The sequence below is a fragment of the Ciconia boyciana genome, chromosome 9, assembly GCF_034638445.1.
Source record: "Ciconia boyciana chromosome 9, ASM3463844v1, whole genome shotgun sequence".
Classification (NCBI taxonomy): domain Eukaryota; kingdom Metazoa; phylum Chordata; class Aves; order Ciconiiformes; family Ciconiidae; genus Ciconia; species Ciconia boyciana.
Window position 1 is genome coordinate 38,736,031 of NC_132942.1, and position 21,630 is coordinate 38,757,660.

Genomic DNA, 21,630 nt, shown 5'->3' on the forward strand with positions numbered 1-21,630 from the left:
TTTTGATCATGGGATCATGCAGCCTAGAAATGCAAAAATATTATAATTTCAGGAAAGAAAAGGTCATCATCTAGAAATCCAGCTTGGGATGCTTGCCAACCATGTCTTATCCCAGCATTCCCTAGGCTCATCTATTCTTCATTTTCCTTGCCTATAATTCTACCTATGATCTCTCTTGTAAACATTTATGAGAAGACATTTCAGAAGCTTCATATTTTCTTTAACAAACAGTTTATATCATCTTTGTGAAGAGTACTACATAACGATGCAACATCATACATTAATATTTAAAACTGAATGAAATAAGACCTCAACAAGGATAATTTTTTCTCAGTTTGCTAGCTGTCTTAAATTCATTTGTGAAATGAATTAGAACAAGGAAACCACAGAGATAAAGTTTCCTTGCATTTTTATGAATAGACAGCAAATTCATTTTTAGAAGAAATATTTGCATAAATGTCACGTCTTTCCTTCTGAAAGGGCACATGTTTTCACAAGTTATAAATTTGAAGTTCATTAGATGATTACATGTTCTGGAAGTATGATTTATAGGCCAGATCTCCCAATCAAGAAAGAAAAACAACACTATATGAAATATATTTTTGAACAAAATTCAGCAGAATTGTAATACACAGAAATTGAATATTCCATAATTGCTATTAAAAGCAAACACCACTTTCAAAGGCAGCATTACAGAAGCATACTAGAAGCAGTGAACAAAAATAAAATTCAACAAATGCAAATTGAGAACTATAACAGGTTTGGTGTTCAAATCCTGTATCAGTCTATGATGGCAAGTTGTATATCAGAGAGCCTCTGTTAGCATGTTGCTGGAATTGCCTCACCTTGGATTCCCTTCTGGAGCCATAGGGATTGTGTACAGTAAGGAATAATACTACCATTCACGAGTTCTAGGAGATCTTCTCATGGCCAGCCAAGCCACAACAATGCCTGGCATCATAGCACTAGCTGTACTTTTGCATTCCCCCTGCTGAGTTGGCAAAAACTTGTAACTTTTTTTATGCGGTCGCATCTGTGTTTGCTTTTGATCCATGTCCAGAAGGAGGGGCATGCTCGTGGTTTGCGTTCTGTTGCCTTGTAATTCTGTTGCATCTGGTTTTCTTGTTCTCCTGTCACAGCTCCCACTGTTTCATGACCTTTTCCAGGAAGGTTCTGATACTGTTTTGCAGAGGTGCTGAGAATGCTTACGGTAATGGACATATATTTTCAGAATGCAGACGTTCCAGAAATTTCTTGTCACCTTGTCACCCTTAACCCATTCCCCGCAACTATTTGTATTTTTTCCCTCTGATTATTTTTAACAGCAATTTTTCTTTTCATTTCCCTTAGGTTCCAGCAGGATCACTAAACCACAATTTACAGTTTCTGCAAACCCAAGGCACTTTCTTCGACTCTCACTTAGCTGCTTTGGGATTTGCGACTTATTGCCTCCTTTTTTATTTTCTTACAAAAAGCAATGTGTCCCTTAGATGACGGCCTACATAAAACATTTTTTATAGGCCTGGGGTCAGCACACAGCTTTTTAGAAGGCATTAAAATTTGTCTTGGAAACTGAAATACTTCTAAAGTATGCTTGATTTTAAAAAAAGGAAAAAAGCATCAGTCCTTATTTTGAAAAGAAAATGGGCTCAAATCAGCAAAGCACAGTCTTGGAAGTTCAGACGGCTTTGTGCCAAAAAAAAAAGAAAAAAAAGAAAAAAAAAAAATCTCATCTAACTTTTTTACTTTTGAAGAACTGAGCAAAGATCCTGTGTAGAAATTGACAAGATCTGTATGGATTGGAGAGTATCAAAGTCTGTGTATATACTTTTATACTGTTGCTTGTTCTTATCTATACAATAGTATATTCCAGAAGTCTCAGCTACAGTCCTTGCCACTGTACAAACCCATGGGAAAGTCCCTGTCCCTTTAAAGCTACAATCTAATTGGATAAAACAAATAAATTACAGAAAGGGATAGACAACATTAGGGTGATGAAAAGTATTATGCAATATCATGCAGTATGACAATGGCAGAATCAAGAACAAAACTGAGATTACCTGAATCCCACTTGGGTCAGTGCTCTGTTTAGTGGACAATCCTGTCCTCAGACTTTGTCCAACCCCACTGGATTTACCAGTACTTCATACACAGTTGTAATATACAAGGAGACTGCAACTTCCATGTTCACTCCTCCATGATATAACTGAAAAGAAAGGAGGTACCCTTATCTTAACATATTTTTTATTAAGAGTTACACTTTAATAGGTCTGATATTATGTGCCAAATGACAGCAATAAGATGTGACAAATATATTTTGAGTCCAAGATACAAGACTGTTCTATATGTCATCTGCATTACTGTTATGCATAAGGATGCAAATAGTTGCTGACACTAGGTAACACATGGGTGATACTTAGTAAAATCATGTCAAGGTAAATTTGATTAAGTGACAATGACATAACCTGATTTATGGATTCCATTGACACACTATTGCTTTCTTGGCAGTGGAAATAATATTATTTATTTCTGTTGAATATAACTTTCCACAGTTACCACATTCTGACTCTTGTATTAAGTGAGCTCCATTATAATATTATTTATAAGACATTAGTGCCGAGAAGGTCCAGTTAGGTCTTCTCTGTGACATGCATAGTAAAATGCTTCTGCCAAGAAGTGTTTGTTGCTGAAATACTCAAGTGAGGCAAAAGGAGGTTAAAACAAATGGATTTTCATGTTCTACAGTCAAAGACACACTGACATCTTCATGCATGATTTCTTCATCTGCTCAAATAACTCTGGAAGACTTTTTCATCATGACTGACATGCAAGGTTCAATCTGTAACTGGTCTTGCTCTCTTTATTTTCCCACCCTTTGTATCAGCACTGATTTATCTCTCTTGCAGCCTCATGATGTTTCCTCTACACAGTGCAGCACAGCTAGGCACTAATGCATGCCCTAGCCTGGCAAAATCACAACTGGGCATGTTTTCTTATTACCAAATAAACTTGCTTCCATATTCTATTCCACTATACAATTTTTAATAAGACCAAGCCATGTTGTAATGCATTTTAAGTTTAAAATTAAGAGTATGGGAAATAAATAATTAGTATTGAACAGGATTATTGAACACAGCTGTAGAATAATTTCATTTGAAAGGGATCCTGGAGGTGTCTAATCCAGCCTCCCTCTCAGAGGAGGACCAACTAGGTAATGTTGCTGAATATCAATTCAGGTTCTGAATATCTCCAAGAATAAATACTCCTCTCTGAACCCCTGCTCTGACAGTTTGAACCCATGACAGAGATCATGGGTTTGACCCATATCTGACTGCCCTCATGATGATAAAGTTTTATCTTGTATAATTGGAGTGTTCTGTACTGCAGCTTGTGTCCACTCCTTGTGAATCAATGGAAGGAGAAAAGAAAACTGAAATGGCAGCTTTATTTGATAAGGAGCCTATATCACATGACATAACCTGGAAAACACAGAGAAATGGGGCTAAAGAACATTGTATCAGTGAAGAGATGAAACAGATTTCAAAGTTCTAGCAAAAAAAGGACCTGGAATTAAAGAAGAGGAAAGTAAAGTGACTTGCTTTGCCGTGCCAACATTCAGATAGTTAACAATAAGGAACTCCATCATTTGCCAAAAAAATCTTACAGCCAGATTTATTTCATGCAGCAATAAGAAAAGATTAATAAAAAATCTGTTTTACCCCTTTCTATATGGCATGGGGTGAACTAGTCATTTGTGTAGATGGTACAGTCTGTAAGTAGGTTAGCTCATTTCAGGATGTTAAAATAACGCTTGACATCTTGCGCTGGTGCACACCCTCAGATGAGGAAGAGTGCCCTGACTTGGATGGAGGTTGACAGTAGAGAATAGGCCAGAACTTTCAGGTGTTTGCTCCCTCCAGACCATGTTCAAAAGAGTGATATGCCAAAGAGGAATAACTACAGTTTAGCATGCTCTAGCAACTCCCTCTGCTTGCTTTCAAAATGTGAGGTAGGACTCAGGTAATAATCATTAACAAGAACCTCCAGAAAAAAATTACAGATGCCTTATGTTCCCATGACACCCTGTGAGTGACACACATGGAGCAAAGAGGAACAGCAAATCTGTCCCATCACATTCACTGTAGACCTTTGACCTTTTAAAAATAATAGATTTGGCAGAAAAGGCTGGCCACTGCTGGTGCGCTAGCTATCAATATATTCTTAATAGAAATGACTAAACCAGCAGCTGAGCCCATCCCTACCACCACAGAAAACTATGCAACACACCAGCAACAAAAAGCTGCTGTAAAAAATAAGTGTATTTGGCGATACATATTGTAAATAAGAGGTTTAGTGGCAGCTGTCAGATTACCTCTGTTGCAAAGTTGCTCCTTTAAATTTACATCACTGCAATCACAAAAACTGTAATTAAAAGCCATGTAAATTACTGTTTCCATTTCTAATGTACCAGCAATTTTAAAACAATGTATCAATATGGAGCAACAAAAAAATTGGCTGTTTTCAAAACCGTGGAGAAGAGATTTTATTCTATGATACATGTGTGTTTCCCAGCATGATTTTTCCTTTAATGACGCCTCATAGCAAAATAGTCCACTCTACTTACTGATCATGTTAAGCTGTTGCCATGGAAATATGAAGACCCTACTATACTCAGATGTTAACTCTTAAAGCACAGCTTTACACTTCTTTAATATAAATTTTTGTTTAAAAGGAGAGCTCTTGGCAAAACAGAATTCAGTTAGTTTTTCTGCTGTCTAGCACAATAGCTTCATAAGGAAGACAATGATTAGGGCTTGTTTCAGGGGTGTTACAAAGACCATAACAGCCAGCCATATGAAAATATCACACACATACATCATTTCCCTATGAATAGAGAATTATGAGAAAACTGACAAAGAGCTCCACAGACAATGTCAGTAGTACTTAATTAGTCAAGTTCATTAAGGAAGAGGGAAAATGGAGAGATCACTAAATACTGCTACAGGTTTGCCTAACACCTAATTCCTAGGGGCAAAAAAAATGAATACATTTTCTCCTTTCCCTTCCACTTCTATGTTTTCTTTTAGAAACAAAGATTAAAGACATTAGGAAACAACCATGTTAAAGTCACCACTTATATTTTCTTTTCCTTTTTTTTTTTTTAAGAGGATTATGGTCATCAAGGCATTGAAACAAGAGCAGTGAACTTGAGAAATGGGTACGGATCAGCTGTAAATGGCTGCCTTCAAGTTAGGGAAATAAAAAACAACCAGGCTGTGATTTTAGCCACATCATCTTCTGACATATTGCTGGCTGCAGAGATTGGTATCTCTGGCCCAGCTGACCGCTATAACCAAGACAGGTATTTGGTCTTGAGTTAGCATGGCAAGGGATTCTGTATGGTAGCTAAAGAAATGTCACAATTCAGACAACTTTTCTATTTAAATGACTGAGACACATAGTCATTTTATCTCTTTCTGTAGCTCCTGCTTATATCCAGAAGAGTATTTCTGAATAAATAATTCTCACGCGTGCAAATGCAACTAAAATGAGTAGTGAGGAAATTCATTCCAGATGTCCAGTTACAGTCAGCTGGAGAACCATCTGATTCTCAACTACAGCCTTATAAAGGTAGAGCAAATGTATTCAGTTCTTGGTAGGACATCCTGATCTATATAGGTAATATTATTATTATGAACAATGCTTCAGCAGACAGATGCTTACTTGCTAAGCATTGACAACATAAGAAAAATGGCCTTGTATTCCTGGTACCTTTAATAACTTTTAACGCTTTTGTTTGCCTGTGGTTCTTTCTTGCCTTACAAAAGGTAAACACGTGCTCGTATTATTTCATTTAAAGTTGTGCTAACCAAATACCCAGATAATTCTGAAAATATGCATCGGCTTTGTGATTTATAAGTGAATTACATACTTACTGTATGTAGCAGGTATAAATCAACATGGTAGGTCTCCTGATGCTCAGATAATTTGTTTTACAATCTTTATCTTCCTGAAGCTAAAGAAGTTGATTTAGATGGCTCTAAAATCTTAAATGAAATACAGCCTAGGCAAGTAGTTTCTAATAACATACATCAACTCTTTATACATGGTAAGAAGCCTAAATCTTAAGTCTACACTTTTTTCCTGTGATAAATGCACTGCATTTTTCTTCAGCAGTGACAGAATGCAGGCTAGACCTCTTTCTTCCTGCAAAGAAGCTCAAGTACTTGTGACTTGGTGTTGGCTATCTTTAAAAAACAGCAGTCCATAGGGGGGTTGACAACTGCCCTGTGCCTTCACTATGATTGATGTCATCAATAGTCTAAACACAGCACTGGGGGCCAGGAATCCTCCTGTGGACTGTAAACCTGGATTTGTCACTAATTCTCTTTGAGGCCAGAGGCAAGTGATGTGTAAGTCTTTACAGCCCCCTGAGTAAGACAAGGGTTGATTACCTTGCAGAAGTACATAGATGTTTTGCTGACTAAACAATTGTCTCAATACATGTGAAGTATCCTTACAACATAGCCCTACTTCGTGTATATCAGTTGCAGGTGACAAGCTTTAAAGTCACTCCCTGAAGAGACACTTAAATATGTAAATGATTGTTGGCCCATGCAAGCCCAGTTCAAAACCTGGTCACTGCTTTTTTAAATTTTTATTTTAATCAAGTATTTATATTACCTGGTTTATTCCTTTACTACTACTATCCTTCAGATGTATCCTCCTTCCCCTCTCCAAGACAGAAGAATGCTATTGCTTCCATTAAAGGTGAGTGACAGAAGCTCAGAAAGGCTGAATTACCTGAGCAAAGTAATTATGAAGTCTGCCAAATCAGGGTCAGAAACTCAGATATTTCAAAAATTAGACCAATTTATCAACCAGTTGTTAGATGTCATTCCTTTCCTGTGCTGTCATCTCCTGAAACCACCACATAAGTATTTGATAAATATAGGAAGGCCACCACAGGAAGGATGAGACTGCAGTTTTAATAGCCATGTTTACATACAACTGATATCCATTGGAACTAAGTGTCAGAGCAATATTAAAAACTGAAAGATGCAGTTAAGTTTCTCAGCTGCTTTACAATGTTGTCAAGATTCACAGATTTGGCCTCTTAAACGTGCCTCTGAAAAACCATCTGATTTCTGCACTGTGAGCTTTTATGATCACTTAAAAATAAATGCAAATCACCTATAGATCACTAAATAGGAACTTAAATGTCTCTAAAAATCCCATCCCACATGATTAGATTTTATTTTAGCATTCAGCCCAGGGACACCCAGCTCAGCTCTGCACTGAATGACCGGGTGTTTGGCTACATGTCTGCAATTACTACTTGACACAGGAGAGCTCTCTCCCTTCCCTCTCACTGGGACAAATGCCAAAAGTCAGGACGTAGCTGGGCAAAGAAAGACACACACTCCATCAGCTGCAGCCGTTCTGAAACTCTGGAGCCCACATGGTAGATGCAGCTGGTCATCATACTGATAAACTACATCAGACACATACAGCTCCAAGAATGGGAGGTTAGCCATAGCTCTCCACCTGGACTACAGAAGGGGACAGAAGAAGTGGCAAGAGACAACGACCAAGCAATGATAAGATGAAGAGGCAATGATATAAAGGCTACTCCTCAATGAAATCTGCGTCACTTTTATTCAAAAGGTTCTAGTAAAAGCAGAAATTAATTGCTTAACAAAGAGCCAAAATTTAGGACCTAAACTAAAAAATTGAAAACCATGTTCAGCTGGTGTCCTTAAAATGTCATTAAAACAATAGGATCCCAAATGATAACCACATTATTTGATTTTGTTTGGGAGAAGTAATGCAAAAATAAGAATTTATCAGACTCCTATATAATGTTACAAGAAGCGTTATTTATGGCAGAGGTTCCCCTAACATTTTAGTAGAAGTCATTGAAAATTCAGTTTATATGAACAAGAAGATAACATAAATCCTTTTAAATATAGTTAATTAACAAAAAATAACCTACCCCAAAATCTCATTTTGAAAATAAACCCTGTAACAAGTCTAGCATACAAATCAATTACTACATATATTCCTTAAGAGTTAGTCTGGATGCCAGGCAAAAATCAATGTGATCATTTGACTTTATTATAGGACAACACCAGCTTTATGAAAGTGCATAATCAAATGTGTTCAACTGAAATTTTGACATTACTTGTACTTTCAGACTCAAAATAGACAAAACCAATATATTTGAATAGGATCCCCTTATCAAAGAGTTAAACCAAACTCAATGCAAATAAGTGAAATTAAAGATACACAGAGTCACATAATCCTAGAATAATGTAGGTTGGAAGGGACCTCAGGTAGTGTAAATGAAAGCTCACTGCATTGTTTTCTCCCTGCATGACTGAAACATGAACAAAATCTATATGGGAAAATGTGAGAATTTACCAGAATGAATAGACAGTACATCTCCAAATTGTACCTCCTCATGTACAGCTATCACTCAACTATAGTGTTTGTTTTGACTGAAGGGTGGAAAGGCCCTTTGGATCAGGTTTTTTCAGAAGCAGAAAATGCAGTTATCATGATATAAGGACAGGACTTTGCATAATCTTGTGGTCTAGAGGTGTCTTCATTGAGAAGAAAAAACATTTTCATTTGCATTTTCAGTATAAACACAGGCCTCTCGAGTTGGAGGCCTGGAGAGATATTTAGGATATTTTATTTTAGGGAGAAGTGGTAGAATATACTTCCAAGGAATATTAAAACTGAGGATTTTGTGGAAAGGATATAATTAAGCACGCTAGCAGTAAGATAATGTGGATTGAAAAGCAGAAGGGTGCATATATCTGCAGGATTTTCCAACAAAGAAAAATATATTCCAAATGTAATGCAAGTGAATGATGCAGACGTGCCTTTATCCTCACCTGCACTTATCAGCTGCCAGCATTTCAAATTGCATTGCTCTTACTGGAGTGAAACTTCCCCCGTTCTTATACTGACTGAAGCTTATCTACAACACGGAGACACAATAGGTCTATTTTAAAGATGCAGATCCTCCTTTAACGTTTCTTAATTCTGTTGGATTGAAGTCAAAACCTTAGGGTATCTTAAACTCCTGGGGTGAGCACCTGTTTTTAACAGGCTCATCAAGGACAAAATGCACCCCTTTAGCATCAGCAGCCTGATATATGAACTGCGCAAAAGGCTGATATCGTTGCAGTGTGTTTAAGCAAAAAGGCTGAATTTCCAAATGGCTTACAGGGAGAATTGACCATGGCAGCTAGCTTCTGAATGTAGGGTGAATGTGCTCTGCACATTAACGGAACTTAGTGCAATCGTTAGGCTACCAACACCTCAGTCAAAAGTGAAGGGGAAATTAGCTCGAGAAGTGCATGAGCGGCCTCATCTTCAGCAGGAGATCCACTCCAAAGCCCTCTCCCATTAAACATCCTTCTGGGTCAGAAGAGCAAGGAGGAGGTTAAGAACCAGCCCCCTGTTGCCTGAACTGTACTTTACCTGGATTCTGCTTTTAGAGTTTTTCATGCTGTGATTATTGAGAGGCAGTCTGAGATGGCAATGCCTCTGCTTAAAAATCTAGCCATTTTTTGTGATGTCCAGGCTACATCCTGCAGGCAGGTCCACAGGGGACATAAACTGCAGAAACACTCATCCTATCGCAAAGAGGTGAGTACCAATCTGGATAACCCCAGGAAAGGAATTAGATATTCTCTGTCATTTGTACTTGGAAGTAGAGAAAGCAGTTTGAATATGTAGCTTGGGCTCAGGATTTCTTATCCAGTTTACACAGAGCTTTCAAAGTGCAGCAGAGCTTAGTTCACTCAGCATTGCCTCATCTCCTTGGCATCTGGAAAATGCAAACACGGGCGATGTACCTCTTTGGCACTGACCACTAGGCTGTCAGCTTAAGTGTACCTGAGGTAAATTTCCAAGAGCTGATATTATATTGCAGCAAGTAATACCTATGCTGTGCAGTTGCTTTACGGAGAGGTGAAAGCTGTGCTAACTGTTTTCAAAGCACTTTGACACACTGGATAAAAGAACTTCCATAATTACAAATCAGAATTATTTAAAGATATGAAACACAATAGATTTTACTGGCTGCTGTTTTAGTTCAGGCATACAGCCTTTTCTCTGCTTGCTCTCTACAGCACACCAGCTAGAACTGTATACCACTGGAATTGAACGCAACAGTTCAGCATAGGAAAACAGCAAAACTGTCTCAAACAACAGAAGTATAAGTAATTGCCTATTTTGTATGGCAAACCAATAATGGGTATAATGGCCCACCTTACTCCCTCCTTTTAACTTCAGCAAGAACTGTATCTGCAGAATGAACTGACATTTCTTATGTATTTGCCTTTTTGCCCTGTTAATTTGACTGATGTAATGCATCCTTCTCTTTCCCTCTGTTGCTGAAAAATATTGCAAGAATACATCAAGGCTGATGCACTCTCAGTCAATCAGAGCAGATTTCGGCATATAACCTTCCTGACAATACCGTGTTTGCACTCTCTCTGCAAACTTGTAGTGTTGGAAACGTAGGCACAGGCAAATTAAAGTTTAATTATTCACTCAGTCTATTAGGATGAAATTCAGCTTAGTGCAGAGGATCTGCAAGAATGCCTGTGCCATTTCAGTACCGCAAAAGTGAGTCTTTACATGTAGAAGTGGACTTGACCAGACAAAACTACCCCATCCAGAGGCTTTCTGCACAATAGAAGCCACAATTGTTTTGCCTGCATCTCTAATAGCTAAAGAGTATGCCATTCTAGTACAGATGATCTAGTGCACAAAATGAAGTATCACTGACCACAAGGTCTATGCCTGAAGTCTCCATGTAAGTCTAATGGTCAACATCCTCCTTCCTGCCCTCATATTCTGCTTGCTTCCACACTCTCTTAAAGGCAACTTCCACAGTCAACTGTGGAAGGCAACTTCCATAACCTCTTCCTTAGCCCCAAACTTCAGTCAAACTTGATTTTACAACATTAATGAGAATATCCTGATTTCAACAACAGGAATAAAAAACCTCTGAGGTTTTGATAAAGACAGACATGTTTCTTCTACTGAGGTTTCCACCATTCTCTAGCTGGTCTTTTGGAGACCTCCTCTTTCCTTATATCTGATTTTAACAATTTACTCTGTTACAGCTCTCAGCTTCAGGATGGTGCTGCAGAAGGGACTGATGGCCTGTTATCAGCCTGCTAAGAATAGTAACATTTCCCAAGTGATGCTGCTGTCCAAAATGGCTAGCAGATAATATAATAGTGGATTGAGCACTGTTTATATGACTTAAGGCGTGATGGCCATTTTATTTCATGAGTCTTAAACTGTTGTATTTCTGTGAAAGTCAATGGAATTACACTGGCATCAAGCTAGTGCAATGGAGTGGAGAATTGGACTTAGAGTTAAATTCAATATGGAAGAACTAAGTGAAGCTTCATAAGAGATGGAGAGTGACTATGACAACTCCTAACACTCTTGTAAGGCTGTTTGAACATCAACATTTATTATTTCTCAGACTTTGTCATCTCCCCTCAGATACATTTGCCACGATATTCCCTAAAGCTATTGACCAAATGTTACAGTATTAGATTCTACAAAAACATTGTGGTAAGAATAGAGGAAGTCTCTGTGTGATCAGATAGATCAGCTGTTACAGCTTATTGGATGGAGTAAGCAGATGGTTCTGACATGATGCACAGAGGTTTAATCTCGGTGCTTTATGAATTTACACTCGTCCACACAAATCTGGTAAGTTTCACACTTGAGTAGCAAAGTACCTTTGTTATAGCAAAACTGACTATGTATCAAGAAAACATACAGAAATGTTTTAATTAGAAATGATCAGCACTAACCCTCAGTAATCTCTATTTCTAAATATAACTTCACGTAATACAATCACTGCAGTATAAGGGCAATGGGAAAGGCAGTAAAAACGATATTGTAGATTTCAAATGACGTGCTCCAAGTAATATCTCAGATCATTACAGTTGAAAAAATATTTTGAAATGAAATATATTTCATGATTGACCTTTTATTCTTTGAATTGGCTTTGTTTTGATTCTGTTTTGTGTATTTCATATATCATTGGTCTTTCCCATATAGTATCTGTAGATTTTGGTTTTATTATGGAGTCTTCATGTGTGGTTGTATACAACAACAATTATTTTGTGGCAAATTATAACATTAAAGCAGAGAACTAAGAACTGCTTTAGTCCTATCCCCAGCAATTCTGCAATAATTATTGGAGATTCATAAAATAGCACACATGTTTTGCCTGAGTACTGAACCCTAAGCAAGACATAACAGAAATCACTTCTGGTCTTGATCCTGTTTGACCACATCAGAGTGACTTTTACGTTAACATGCTAAGAAGGAAGGATGTAGTATGTTCAGCATAGAAATATATGCATACATTACCAAGGACATGCAGTTTCTTGGGTGGCCGGTAGGTGGTTGGCCTGCCCTTACCTTTGTGAACTTGTGAAAATTGTTAAGGACTACATCTGAAAAATACCCACTAAATCTTGTTAACTATCTTGGAGGTTTGAATCATTCAACACACTGACAGCCTGACATGTGCTCCTGAAAATTAAGAGTTAAGGGTCTGAAGTCGAACATCCAGAAATAACAATCCTTAACCTGAAGCGAGTACTTGAAAACGTACCTGTTGGCCTCCTGGATTCATTAGACCTCTAAGTGATGGATATGAAAATTGCATCAAGGCTTCACACACAAGTCTTCAGAACATGCTAGGACATTTTGAGTTGTAAGCAATACACTTGTACAATGTAATTTTTGTGGCACAGCAGGGTGCCTTGTATCCTTTCCTGCTAATATTACTCCTTTCCTTTAAAAATAAACAGAAAACAAATACAGAAGTGTTGAATAAACATTAAAACAAAGATTAATTTTAGGATTCTCTGACTTTCTGTCAAAACTGTATTCATATGTATTCAAATATCATCTGATAAATAACTTAAGTGGAAATTAACAACAACAAAAAACAAAAGGAACAGGGAAAATAAAGATACCTGGAAAGATTTCAGCAAAGATCTAACTCTTGGAGTGTTTCCAAGCAGCAGCCTTGATTTTGATTAATATTATAATACAGACTGCTAAAACAGCACCTCATAAATATCCATGAAGCGGTTTATTAGAGATGGTTGTAAATACTTAAAATCTTGTCTTGCAACCCATCAGATTTCAGAAAAAAGGCAGTTGAGAACATCAAAAGGTGAAAATAAGAAGAATTCTTAGAAGATGTTTTCTTCCTCTTAAATATTACAATATATTGGTCCAAAAAACATTATCCTGGAGAGTTGGAAATACTATTGGAAAATGTGTGGGTTGCTTTATAAGCACAACTAGCAGAGATTTTGAGACAGAGAGAGATTGTTGGGGGGGGGGGGGGGGGACAACCACAAAAATATGAGATGGGGAATACATGAAATTTACTCTTACTACAACCTTCTATTTTCCTATTTCAAAACCAAAACAAAATAACTACTTGTAAGAAAATTAAGTTGGTATGCACGTAAAAAGAGGGTTGGAAACTAGAGTGCTGAGAAAGGAACCAGTGAAATATTGGGGCATAAGCAATTTACGTTTGCAATCTCTTAATCTTGTAAGTCTGTTTTTACACATAAGCATCTTGTGATTGTAGAACAAAATAACTTTAATTTAAGCTCTGTTATATTTGAAGTTTTAGTCATCTGTCCTCCAAGTTCTTGTCTTACATCAAGTATTTATGTGTTCATAGACAAGGGCATTCCGGGTAGCACTTTTGCTGTTTTTCTACATTTTCCTTCCTTTACAATGGATTTTAGCTCATGAAGTCTGTAAGATGGAAAGCTGAAGTCATGCATTTACCAAAAGATGGTGAGCAGCAGGGAGGAGAACAACATTCTAAAATATGGCACTAATGTGGTGCCACAGCTCTGACTAAGACATAGGCCTCTGAAGGTAGGAGACACCATTGGTCTGCTTGATTCTTCATCTTCTCTGGGAAGGATCACAGTGCAGACACTCATGATAGAGCTATCCTACAGGAAATGAGTTATGAGCACAGACTGAAACATCTGTCTTGAGGGAACTGTCATAAATGGGAAATGGTACAAGTCATGATTGACCACAGACAAGCTACCCATAGTAAGGCCAAGCTATGATTGCTATTCAAGGTTATCTCCTGTCCAAGTTCCTCCCTGCGGATGGGTTGAAGTCACAGTGCAGATTCAGTAGAGAGTGTCAGCCCAACAGTTTACTTTCAATTCCCACTCCCTTTGCTGTGATAAGAATTTCACATGTAACCAGCCCAGTGCTACAAGTCCTCTGTTTTCCTGACTATGTGTGGCAGATACAGGCCCCCAGACAGTGCATGGCTCTCCCTGCCTACAGCCATGAGATATGGAAACATGATGTGACACGATGGGGTGTGTTCATCCCCCTGAATCGAAATTGGGGCTGCATATGCCCCTGGGAAGGAGTGAAATAAAAGAATGCTAAAGGAAAACGATAGTGTGCTTACTCTGCCTTCCTTCTCACTTTCTAGCTTAGCAAGTCCCTATGAAACCATTTGTCTTACGTTACCAACTCCCGGTGCTGCTGAGGTAGAGCTGTTGTTATGCAGTAAAGATTACACAAAGAACTTTCTCCTCACACAGAAAGTTTTGACTTGAAAACAATACCAATTTTGATGATGGTATTGCAGCTCAGAAGCCAGATGCTATCATTCTTCACTGTCAGGCACGCTCTTTGTGCTATGTATTGCACAACACACTTCCATATCCCTTCCACTGTGGGAACCTGTAGCATTTTGGAAGACATTTTTCTGCTTAGTTGTCATTTGGAATATGTTAGTTTCCAACATTCAGCTTTAAAGGCAAAATGCACAAGTTTATAAGATACTCTTCTGCAAAACGAGAATTTTGGTGAGAGCTAAGAGGCAAGCCAGTCATAGAAAGCAAAAGGCTAAATATAAATAACAGACAACAAGAAGATGAAACAAAGACGCAGAGGTAGATGATGGGAAAGGGAATAGCACACACTACCATAGAAACAATTTATTTTTTAGAAATATTATAAACTCTAGTTAACATTCTCATTGCTGGGTCAATACTGGAACCAGTGATGCTCCTGGAAGTGACTTTATGCTCACAAAATTGCTGAAATCAATGTTATACACAGCCTTTGTATGAAAGCACTAGCGAGTCATAGTGTAGTTGGCTGAAAACTGGTTTTGTGCCTCAACTTCATACATACATTAGATCCAACTATAAATTTTATCTTTGACTTCTAGGACCCTTAGTCTTCAGGTCCAAAGGTACATAACTAGCTTCTTGGAAAGCCAGATCTCCTCATTTCTAGTCACAGTGCATCACCTTGGCAATGCTTTCTCTTATAGTATACATGATCATGAACTGAAAGAACATTATTTACTTGCTTTCAGATTCTATGGAATCTGAAAATCCAAGTATATTCATGGACTATTTATGTTATGATTCCCCATATGAGAATAATAAATACCTCTGTAATTAACTAATTAATTATGTGTCATAATTACACTGTTTTCCATAAATGGCATAGTAACCTTTTGACACTGTTGAAATATATGTTTACTTTCCCCCTGCCCTTTTTTTTAATACTACACTTTTTCATTCAGATAAAAATGTATTTTTCCAACTTGTCAAATTTCAGGCTACTCCATTTTCAGGTGAAGTCTCCTTCATTACTAATAAAAATGCCTCAGGGAGATGAGCAGTAACTGAACACACCAGCTAAAGAGAAATGATGAACTACAAAAATATTCTTGCTCAGTGTGGATGTGGAAGGAAATCATACGCTACTCTCCTGCTTCCATACAAACATTATTTTCTATTGAATTGTATGATGCAGCTCTTCTCCCATCCTACATTCTTCCCCCAAGAGTGATCATTCATTTTCAGCAGTATGGCTATTTTGATTGAGGTATTTTTTCCTGCTCCTGGCTGAATGTGCTTCATATAAGCTGGTACACTAACTCTTTGTTAAAAAGGGAAAACAGGGAAGAGGTAATTTCTTATCTGGATAGCTGACACACTTCTAACAGAATATTTAATATAGAAGTACAACATGAACTATCATTTATTACAGAAGGAAACCCCAAAAGAATAAATTCTAAGCAACCACAGTAACTCTTTAACTGAAATTAAAGGACTAAAGCTAGGGAAAGGATTCTGCAAACTCATCTTCATGGGCTCAATCCTACATGTGCTACCAAGAACTAATAAGTGCCATTTCACTGAACTTAAAAGATTAAAATTTTCAAAGATGTAACTAGGGCTGGTACAGACTGTATTTCGGTAACCTCAGAAGCTCTGTGATATTCTAAACATTTCATTGATTAATTATTTTGAAGATACTGTGGTTGTAAAGAGTCAACACCTGTAAAACGCTGGCCACTTATTCGACTTTTAAATAAGAACATTGTTAACTGAATTCTTGAAGCACTAAAGCTTGACAGTTCTGTCCTGGGAAACAGAAGCCCATTACAGCTTATCCTTAAGGTCAAGAAATTCAGACTCTAAAGCAGCAAGCTGGGAAATGGCTTCTAAAGCTATGAGTTCCCTTGGGGAAGTGTTCTGCTACCAGCTACTTCCTGTTTAACTCAGAGATTGCAAATTCAAGCCCTTTCATTCATAAAATTGCAGTACAATTACATAGAAAAATAGAGAATTTTTCTCCAGTAGCCCCTATGAGTCAGAAATACATTGCTTTAAAAAAATTCAACACTACTTTAAGATAATTGATATGATATAAAGTAGGGATGAACAGTCTTGAGATGCACACTGCAAAAGTGCACTCCTGTCTTAGAAGCTACAGTTTAGATCTTGGTACATGGCTTGAGAAGCATTCATGACTCTGTACTAGGAAACCCTGAATAATCTGGAGATGTTTTTTTTACCCCTGTCTCTCAAAACAGGGACTGGAGAGGTAAGAAGGTCCTATTCCAATGCTACACAGCCATGTTTACTTCCCAATAGTAAGCACCATTCCTTCAGCATAGCTAGGAAGCTCTCAGACTTTCTATGGTAAAATACACAGTACTGGATATGATTATCAAAGATATATCTAGCTAAAAGCCACTAGCAATTCTAGTGGCTTTTAGCTATTCCACCTCAAAAAGTTGTCACCATCCACAAATATGTCTCATTCATAGCATGACAAGATTGTGGAAGAATTATTTAGATATTGCTTAGTATAACAACCCAGTAATAGTCTACTGTGATGGAAATTGGCTCCTAAATCCATTGTGCTTTGGTAGCTGTACAAGAAGTCCAGACAAAGGCAGGATTTCCACTTGCTGTTATGGTGTGTGTGTCTAAATAAGGCCTTGTGAGAATGTCTAAGTATCCAGCATTTATACCACATCATTCTACTTTTTAGTCATCAAAAGGTTCTGTGTTTTTATTTTGCCTAAATGAGAAATTTGTACCTTTTAGAACCATTAAAGAGTAGGTGTTCGCAAGCTGACACAAATTCATGTATTTAAAATAAATCCACATATAAGAAATTCTATCTGAAATTTGTGCCAAGTATATGAATATAAAGACTAACTCAGTAAGGTTTATTACATAAATGAGAAGTCTTAATATTGTACAGAATCATTTTAATCTCTCTGTGCAGTAATATAGCCTGGCCTTCATAACATACAACTCCATCTGTTCTGGCAGTTTTTCACTAAGTATGTATAAAAAACAACATCCTTTCCCTTACTTAATCAAGGCAAACTAAAACTGCTCACAACTACAGAACTGTGCCTTGGAGAACAGAGAAGGGCAAGGGCACGTCCTCCCTTGCATGTAGGACAGTTTACTAGAAACAGGATTAAAACCTTTTAATCACGTTTATATTGGTCCCAAGCTGGTTAGGCCTATTCTGTCTATGATGACAGTATCTTCAGTGGAAGATCAATTGTGGAGCATGGTTAAATTTTCAGCACGATTGCTGTATGTCCTGGGGATAAGGCAAGAACTTCTGTTTTACTTGTGGTTACTCATTCATTTTAAGGAATTAAAATTAGAACTGGCATAATAGTTGAAAATACGTCCTCTTTTTCTAAAAGACAATATTCAAGGAAAGAGTTTTGTACATGGCAGCTTGTTTCTCAGGACATGACGGAACAATTCAGAAATGCATCTTTATTGGAGAGCAGAAATATCTCAGCAAAGCAGGGTATAGGAAGAGTTAACTCATGATTTTACAGCATTGTAATCTAACAGACTGTTAAACAGTGAGAGAGAATTAAGTGACCTGAAAATGGCATAACTAATTGCAGAGTCTTGAAAAAATAACGGTAACGTGGAGGTTCATGAAATGTGTATGAACTGTATCACATATTCATGCCCTATTACTGTGAATTCTGAAGTGTCTTACTGTTCAAGATAATAGACCTTGATTCAATTCAGTCTGATGTAGGATGAATTTCATGTGCTAATTAGTAAAGCATTTCTTAATGATTAGGAAAAAAGTAGATAACATCTGATTGAAAACCTAACTGTCAGAGATAAAACAATGATACAACTCAGGGTGGAAGGAATGCCAGTCAGGCTGAATTCAGGTGTCTTAATTATGATAATTAATGATTGTATTCCCTATATAAATGAACTCAACCAACATGAAAAGCATATTGTAATTAAAGTGCTTTTGAAAAGCAACATTTAAACAAATGCCATTGGTAATATTAATTACTTTTCTCATTTTCCATTTCACATTTGATTGCATAGGTTCACTAAAGAGCTAATATGGAAAGACTTTGAGCTACTACAGTTCCTACTGAAATAAGAACTTAGCACTACACAGAAAGAGGGCTTAAAGGACCTTGCAGACCCTACATCTTTATCACTGCACATAATCAGTGATCCTTCTCGCATACAATGAAAATATACTCTCCCATTAACAAATTGCTGCATCATGTTTTCCATCACCAATATGCTGTATTACTGCATTTCCTCCCAGCCAAAAGCCAAACTACAAGTGGATGTGGCTTTGGAGAGACCAGAAGAAACAACAGCTGAAAGAAAATGTTTTTTGGGGATAGACCTGTTCAGGAAATGGATTTTGTGTCCTAAAAGAGATGAGAGTTTTGTATTTTCTTTTTTAGCTATTAAGTCACTTGCTCTGAAATGAAACTAAAGTTTGTTTGTGATTTGTTTTGTTTTGTTTTTGTTTGTCTGGTTTTTCTGAAGAACAAACATCTTCCCAGAGAAAGGTTGATTTCATTCAGAATAACGGAAGAGGTCTTTTTTAAAAAAAATTGGCCACATATTTTGGGTGCCCTAGGCTCATTTGTAGTAAGCTCTATGAAAATAGCTACTTGTCCACAGGATTCTTGCTGCTGTAGAACACATGGTGCATTTAGATATCCCTGTTTAATGCTTATACTGATCTTAGCACGTAGAGACCCTGTCAAATCTACAGACAACAACATATATGCACATATCAAAGTTATATTTTAAGACAAGTAAGAGGTATATCAACATTATCTTGTCATCTACATTTGCTATACTGGGAAAAATGCTTAGTGATAGGACTTCTCAAAGTAGCGTAAAGTCAGCATATTAAAGGTAATTTAGCCTGATAATAAATTGGTGAGTACAGAATAGCTCCCCTGGAAGCCAATCCTGTACTGATTACAATTCTACATAGGAGATAAAACATAAGTTAGCAAAAGTTTCACAGCTGCAGACCAAAATGACAAAATAGAAGAACAAAGAGATCGGCGATAATGGGTAAAATTCTGGCCTCAGTAAGGTCAAGAGCAAACTCCCATTGATTTTAATGATGCTTGATATTTCTAATTCATCACCTTTGAAGTGACAAATATACAAACATCATTCAGTACAGAGAAGTAGCCTGCTAAACCACACCTCCACAAATGTGGGGGTTTTGCTGTGTGTAGTCAGCCACCCGAGAAATTTGCCAGCAGGCTTTGAATGTATACTTTGAAGTGACTCAATTCTATTAAAGTGTAGCTTGCTCATTTCATATTTTTGAGCTTCTTAAAAAAGCCGTCTGTAGTTATTCTTCCAGTCAGAATAACCATTTTCAGTAATGGAAAAATGAATTATCTAGGGAAAGACTGGAAATGTCACTATTATGGATAAATACTATTGTTCCTTTTCCCTTCTACTTCTCTCTGCTGCTTTTCACCATTCTCTTTTTTAAAGGCCACTTCAGTAGCTGGATCTCTCCTTATTTTCACTCTAACACTGAGCCATGAGAAGCCCATGAGCTGATACCACCAGAAAGAGTAGCCCAACAGAGTTCTTACTCTTTTTGAGGTAACTGCTGGCTCTGCATTAACCTGTATATTTTTAGAAAAGGAGTAATCCAAAGAAGCAGGAGTAGTCCATGTCTCCAACATGAAGAGACAACAGCTTGAAATGTCCCATTCCTGTCTATCAAGGTCTCTGTCCTTCACTACTCAAACTCCCATGCAGCTTCTCCTGTGCTCATCTGTTCAGTCTGCATCACCACTGTTACCCATAGTACTGTTTCTAACTTGCTCTCCACTATTTTTCTAGCGGAATGGATGAAAATTAATTACATTAACAGCAAGGCTAGCATTCCTGTCCACTTCCACAAGGCTGAGATTTTTGCTTAATAGGCACAACCAGAGTATGAATCTTTCCTGGAACTAACTATGCTGTGATTTCAGCTAAAGGACCCACACGGCTTTGAGATCTGAGAAACTCCAAGGACTCATTTGCCTTCTGGCCACAAGCCGAAACTCGGACAAACTGGAGTAACACGCTGTCATGTGTGACAGGATGGCCACAACTGGTCATGGTCAAGTTGGTGTTCAGAGGCATCTGAGACTATGACTCCACATAATCATGTTGTTGTCATGAATCAGATCCTCTGTGCTATGCTTCTCACTCCCACAAATCCTGCTAGAACTTATCACTGGAGCAGTTAAAAAAAACCAAACCAAAATAAGAAAAAACCCCACCTGGGTTAAAAGTAACCCATTTCAGAGAAATCTGCTTTCTACATAGGATTTTTTTACTTGCTTCTTTAATTCAGTCTTCTCTTTTTTTTTTTTCCCTAGATTCATTTGTGAGAAGAGTTATTCAAAAATTTAAATGAAGACAACTGAGGGCAAACTAAACAGTTACTCACAGCAGCATGGAGCAGGTTGTGAACTCTTAAATCAGATCTGCCACCAATGGTACAGAAACTTTTAACCATGACCTGAGGCCACAGCATTGTCCCAGCTGCTTTCACTGCAGTGAACACCTTTCCTCACCTCAGTTTTGAGGAGGCTAACGTGACCTCCTTTATATTTAGCACAAGCATAACAAAAGTTTTACATGAGAACGCTACACAGCTCACAGCAAAGGGACAGGCAAGAAATCATATTTCTTACAGAGAATAATTCATTTTTCATTTTTAGCTTCGTACCAGTGAAGTAATCTTTTCCTTTTCCTCTAAACAGGCTGCTGTTGCCCATATATTGAGTGCTCGTTGAGTTTATTAACATTCATTGTTTACAGCCTGTATCCCATTTGTACTGCACAAACTACTGTAAGTCTATTTCCTAATCCAATGGTTACCAATTAAATACCACCCAAGACTCAACATTTA